The sequence below is a fragment of the Lactuca saligna genome, chromosome 7 (genome assembly GCF_052625555.1).
Source record: "Lactuca saligna cultivar CGN05327 chromosome 7, ASM5262555v1, whole genome shotgun sequence".
Classification (NCBI taxonomy): Eukaryota; Viridiplantae; Streptophyta; class Magnoliopsida; order Asterales; family Asteraceae; genus Lactuca; species Lactuca saligna.
Genome location: NC_136423.1, coordinates 137,266,611 through 137,273,856, shown reverse-complemented (window position 1 = coordinate 137,273,856; position 7,246 = coordinate 137,266,611).

The following is a 7,246-nucleotide window of genomic DNA, read 5'->3' as shown; positions in this document are numbered from 1 at the left end:
TTACAGACTCTAGCGGCAACCACTATATGCAGAACCCATCTCTACGGAGATCCACTTCCTTAAATAATTCCCTCTTGATGACAATACGTGAAGGGCTCCCCCTGGAACCCTGGATACATGATACATCAATAGTCGCTTCAAACTCAAGACTCTAAATAACTCCGAAATCAAGACGCTATACGCGGAAACCACGGAACACCATCACCGAACATCACAATGTCCTGCCTCTACCACTGATTCTCCTACTCCCAGCACCATACATATACAACAATACATTCTTCTGAGCCTCATAATAATTCCTCATTATACCCAATGCGCAACTTCGGTGTATCCAAGCACTCACTTGGAATACAAAGAAAGCGCTGATGCTTCAGAACACACTGATGATCCTCCGGAATCCTTTCCTCTACTGCTTAGAATCCACGCAAGAATACACATACCGGCTCAGAAGTTGGCTGCTCGATGATCTTCTAGCCACCCCAAAAAGGCATAAACAATCCATACTTCGACCCAGAAGTTCTCGACTGCCTATACTGTCATCACGAGCCTTCCACTAGAAACGACCCTGACCACCGCCAGATTCCTATCCATTTGCCACCTGCTGTGGAGACGTGCATCTCTCTATCAGACACATACCACCTGCATTTTCTCGCCCTGCAACTTTCCCTGATCACCAATGACCCTGATCCCATGAATTCAAGCTGCAGGTTCCTGTATTCAACCCCTAACCGCTCTTGCACAAATCTCTGGTTCCCTCAATAAAATACCCGGTTCTCCCCCACTAGGGTTCGAACCGTCCCCAATTGGCATACAACCATCCTACTAATTATTATTATTATTATTATTATTATTATTATTATTATTATTATTATTATTATTATTATTATTAATAATTTTTTTTACCAGCAGAATCGCACCTGCCCCTGGCAAGAGCTGCGCAACGCCCGAAAATCCCTTTTAAGGAAATCAATCGATCTCATGGACTCTAAACCTCAGATGAAATCCTCAAGAACTTCTTGTCACGATGGCCTCTAGTCGTTCCAGGTCTCGTACCAATCCAATACCAAACAACTCAACTGTCCAATAACATCACTGACCCATAGACTGAACCACGAATCATCATACTCCCCCACCTCGACTCATCAACCAATGTTCCAACACATGGATCATCCCAAGAACAGGGACCTACTCCCATATTCAATACCCAACATAGATCAAAAACCACTGCTCTGATAAACTCTACTGGACTCCCCACTGATACCACTACAATACACCCTATTATACTCAAATAGGTGTAACGTGGTCCTCGACTATCTCAGTCCTAACTGATTATCTGCTCATGATAATCACTGCCTCGCGGCACACATGCTACCTGATACTCCGGAGGGAAAATCATCATCAATGACAACCTGCACGGTTCACCCCCAAACCCAAAACTTAAACATCATGCCTCTCATGTTTCGCACACGAACATAAATAACACCACTCAGATCATAGAAGGTGACATCTCCTCTATCGATTGATTGCTCCACTCAGACCGAAATTCTCACCTCCCTCTGACTCCTTACCAAAATACTCTGAAAGGCTCTCAACCTCCCTCTCAAAGGATGCCTCTTCGAACTCAATCATGGCCAACAGACCTAAAACCCATAGCATCCAATCTCTACCTCATCAATCGAGACCGGATAACCGAAGAACCATAAGCATCAATCACTACGAACCATGGTACCCATCCCATGACATCTCTTCTCAATATTCTCTGGTGTATGGTACCCGAACCATATCATCAATCCTTCATCTGCTCTGATGTATAGTACTCGGACCATATCATCACTCCTCAATCTGCTTCGATGTATGGTACTTGAACCATAGCATCAATCCTCCACCTGCTCCAATGTATGGTACTCGAACCATAACATCACTCCTCAATCTGCTTTGATGTATGGTACTCGAACCATAACATCACTCCTCCATCTGTTCCGATGTATGGTACTCGAACCATAACATCAATCCTCCACCTGCTCCTATGTATGGTACTCGAACCATAACATCACTCCTCAATCTGCTTCGATGTATGGTACTCGAACCATAACATCAATCCTCCACCTGCTCCGATGTATGGTACTCGAACCATAACATCACTCCTCAATCTGCTTCGATGTATGGTACTCGAACCATAACATCACTCCTCACTACGCTCATTAGAAACTTCAGAATACCCCCTGTATCAAGTATGGGTCATCTGCTTTTAGTAGTACGGGCCCATACTACCTGCCACATCTACCCATACTTTCCACACGGACTATCCCAGAGCTCCTAAGTAGCTGCTTAGCCTTCTCGATCCCCAATTTCGTTGCGTGCTTGCTCTCCAGTGAAATTCCCTACTCTGCCAGCACACTCATCTGGCTATAGATACTCCCTAGGCTCTTCCTAGATTCTCACACTTCTCTGCCATCAGCTGCTGAAGAGCTCCTAATGATGCTAGCCATCTACCTCCTGAATATCGTCATATCCGCTTGGTAGCTGATTCCCATCATCGAGAGTTCCACAAAGCACAAAGCAAGCATCATTCGAGCATCGAAGGATATATATAACTCACTCTGGGTGATAACTCTGCTTGCTCAGCTCATCCCAGAAAGTACCACCGAACTCTGTAACTCTTCCCCTCGCGGGTTTTAACTACTCCTTTGCTAAGTACCACGGTACTTATCTAGGTATCTCCCCTCGATTACTCTTCTACTCGAATCCCCTCAAGGATTCCAACTAAATATTCTCACTCATCACATACTCAAAAGCACATTGCATAAAACAGCAATCCCTAGGCTAAGGCATCACAAATCAGGCCACTCTAGTCCTAAGATATGGAATATCTAGCCTATCTCTAGCATGCAATAATATCTCATAAAGTGCATCATAAATATCTCATAACACAAAAGTAAGGGTATTTTGGGGATTCACCGTTCGGGCACTGGCTGACCGTACACACCTTCCACTTTGCTTGTCTCCAAAACTTCTTTTTCTTTTTAGAAAATTTGTAGTTTTGGTTGTAAAATTTCACAAATCCTCGGTTTGAGTTCAAATACGCCCGAAGGTGCATCCAAATCCCTCAAACCAAGGCTCTGATACCAAATTGTAACACCGTAAATTTCAAAACAAATTTTTCAAATTTTTTTATAAAACGTGATTCATTTAATATTCAAAAAACAACCATTTTCAATCGTTCAATCCAAGTAATACAAAATCCCAAGATCTCAAAATCATAAATCCCGTGCGTGTGTACTGATCAAGCCGGCGCCTTCCCGCGGTCGTCACTAGTGCCTGAAACAATTAACAGCAAACACTGTAAGCATAAAGCTTAGTGAGTTCCCCAAAATACCACATAAAACACATATTAGCCACTCGAGGCTATAACTCTGTGGGTCCGTGCACCCAGACTCTGTGAACCCTCGGGTTCTAACTCTGTGAACCTTCCGGTTCTAACTTTGTAAACATGCACAGCATAAATCACATAGAAATAATGCAGTACAACAAATAACATACATAGCATACAAATACTATGTCACATAACTCTGGTTACCTACTCAAGGTAAAGTATAGTGAGAAGACATACCTCGCATATCTCGGAATCACTAGCGCTCGATCTACCAAGCTATCGTCCTCCTACAACACAAGCATATCTCTATTTAATACCACCTTGCTCCTGGCTGACTAACACTACAAAGTCAAACTATTCAACTCTGGACAACGGTCAAAGTCAACCCCTGACTGACTCTACTCGCCGAGTCAACCCGATGACTCGCCGAGTCCCCAAGCTCAGAACTTCCCTCAGTCCATCACCTGACTCGCCGAGTCACCCCGAGACTCGCCGAGTCCAACAACTCTGAGTCCACTCGCACCCAACTCATCGAGTCATCTGTTGACTCATCGATTCTCGACTCAACCTGAAAATATTGGGATTCTTCGACAAGACTCGCCGATTCTAAGGCTATCTTCAACCTACTCGCCGAGTTGTTCATCCAACTCATCGAGTTCCAGCTCATCTTCAAGCAACTCGTCGAGTCCACCCATGTGACTCGCCGAGTACCACCGGTCTGAATCCATACAGAAACATTCAGGCCATGCAATTGATCCAAAACATAGATCTAGCCTCCTACAACCCATCCATCACATAAAGTGGCAAACTTTACGTGAATCCAAAGAGATCTAGGCCTTATACACTTTAGGGCTAGGGTTTGGGACATGATGGCTTCACTAAGCACTCAAACACAGGGACTTTAATGCACTCTAGACCTTCCCCATTCCAGATCTGAGGTAGCAACCTCAGATCTAACCTCCAAACTCCAAAACATCCCAAGATAAGCTCCCCATAAACCCCAAAATGATGAATCCATATGAGTAACAACCCAAGAACGAGATATTACCTCAAAAGAACGCCCCAAATGCAATGAAACTCGAATCCAAGTGAAGCCCCTTGCTCCAAGCCTCCAAACTCCCAAGATTTCTTCAACAAATACCCTTCAAGCTCCCAAATGCACTTTGATCCACACACACACGAATGCTAAGGGTTTCTGGACTTGAGGATGAGTAAAGAGGCTAGGGGAATGGATGTTAAGTTCTTTATATAGGGCTCAACCCCGAGAATTAGGGTTTTCTCCACTCAGCACCTACTCGCCGAGTCCATCTTTGGACTCGCCGAGTAGGCCACTTGACATGCAACCAAAGTCGCGACCCTACTCGCCGAGTCCATCCATGGACTCGCCAAGTTGCCCTTCAAGATTTACACTTTTAGCCCTTCGACTCTACTCTTGATATTTCGGGGTGTTACACAAACCATAAAATTTAGGGTGTGACCCCTATTTAGTCATCTAGTCCTCCCTTGGACATCATCTTATCCATCCTCCTTTCCCTCTAAACCATAGAACAAAACCCTAGCTTGTGTATGAGAGATTTGAAGCTTGGAAAGTGAATCTTGAGTGTTTGGTGCTAGAAAGAAGATCATTCAAGAGGTGGTGGTGCACTCTAGCTTGTAGATCCAGAAACTTCATCCTCTTATGCACCTTTTTAAGGTATAAAGTTCAAATCTTGGAGCTTATATAAATAGATCTTTTTAGTCTTGCATTTTGGTTCTTTTTATCCCAAGCTTGGATCTTTGTGACTAGGGAATACTCGTAAGTTATTAAGTTGTCCTTTCAGACATTCCAGAGTGTCTTGAGTCATAAAAATGCTAGCTTGGTCACTTCTTTTCTTTCATGAATGAGTTGTGGATGTTTTATGAAGTAAAAGTTATGGGTTTTGAGTTTTAGCTGCTTATAGCCATGCAAGGGCTTAAAGTCAGATATTTATGCATCAAGACCTTATTTAGGGGCCAGATCTATGTTTAGAATGAATGTCTTAAGGATTAATACATTTTGCATGAAGATGTTGGGAGCAACATGCGTATGCTGCGTGTATGCTTAGCTACGCCCCACATAGTCTTATGTGAGCCCGTTTCTTGGTGATGCGATCTACACCCAACATAGGGTCAGGTACGTTGAACGTACTGACTAAGTTGACTTTTGTGGATATTTTCCATTTGAGTATTAAGTGGATGGTGAGGGGTATAATGGTCTTTTACTCTAAGTGTGTGGACTAGACTTGACTTGGATTTAGAAGTGTGTGTGAAAATATGTTAATTATTAATTAAGGTTAATTAGTGTAATTATTTAGGCGGAGTTTGGTTCAGACAGTTCGAGTGTGAGTTTTATCAGTCATCAGTGACAGGTGAGTCTCCTCACTTGTTCTTACATGTGTGGTAGAATAGTTGTATATATTGTGACATCTCCAATTTCTTGACTAGAAAAGACCGATTTAGTTTATGTTTTAAAATAAAATTAGACTAATCTCTCCGATAAAAGTATGTGGAACTTGTCCCAAAACAAAATATGATAAAAAATTATCAAAACATTTCTTAAAGAAATGTATTTTTCTTTTCATTACAAAACTCGGGATGTCCACATCGATACAGACCAAAAGCATAAACAGTATATTATAAACCTTACAACAGATATTTACATCTAATGGTGTATAATCCAAAAATCCCTCTTCATCATCCAACTATGCTCTAGGTCCACTACCTGTAATATAAAAAGCTGAGTGGGTCAGACTTGGGAGTCTGGTGAGCATATAGGGTTTTCAACCCACAATAAATAAATTTATTAATTTCATCAACCAACAATAAATTTATTAATTTCATCACCCAACAATATCCCTGATTACCCATTCCCGTTATCCTCACTTTACGTCCCTAAACACCTATCACAAGGGACCTGGTCTAAGGATTATCATTGGGATGGACTTTCCAGCTGAGGGGATTCCTCATCCATACATGTCCTTAAGGCAACCATGAGGGGATGGAGTACACCAACGAACATATAGTTCACCAACACCTACAGTTTTCGAGCCTGCTAGCATTCCACTGGACTGTCTAGAAAGGTTCGTGGTCGTTATCTATACTGTGCTAGATGACGACAACAACAACAACAACAACATAGAGGTCTCTCACCATTTTAACACACATCAACTATTTCATCTACCCATGTTATACCCAACATATTTGTAGATAAAATTACATATAAAGTTTAAATCATTCTAAACATGTATAAAAACTTCCTTCAACATCTATCTCAAATAAACAAACAATATATATACACATAGCACGTATTATATAGAAAATACTTCATATTTATATGTAAGATGAAACTGACCACACACTCACTTGTTTTAACGATAATTGGACAACACCTCGTCTCTTAAAATAATATTTTCTGATGAAACTGTGATGTTTTCTAAAAAAAACCAGGCTTCATGTGGGCAGATGTTCGTTTCGAAAAACTCTTTTCTCGGGATCTTTGGGCTCTCTAGGGCTTGCTTACGATGCTAGGATGATACTCTAGGCTTGGGGTATTTAGTGTAGGTAAAAAGAAAGTAGGAGGTGAAAGAAGTAAGATTTTGTAACCAAAAATCGGCTGGCTTCGAATCCTATTTATAGGAGGCCGAAGCTCCTTAGTATGTTGGGCATAATTCTTCGGTATGTGTGGTGTACTGCCTCGCACATCTCTTCGTTGGGCGTACGAAGTGGATCAGTTCGGACGCGTCAATGCTACGACATATGTCTCTCATTCGAAGGAGTAGGTATGTGATGGACTACAGATCACTTACACAAGTACGTTGGGCGTACTCCTTCGGTACGATGGGCATACTCCGTCGG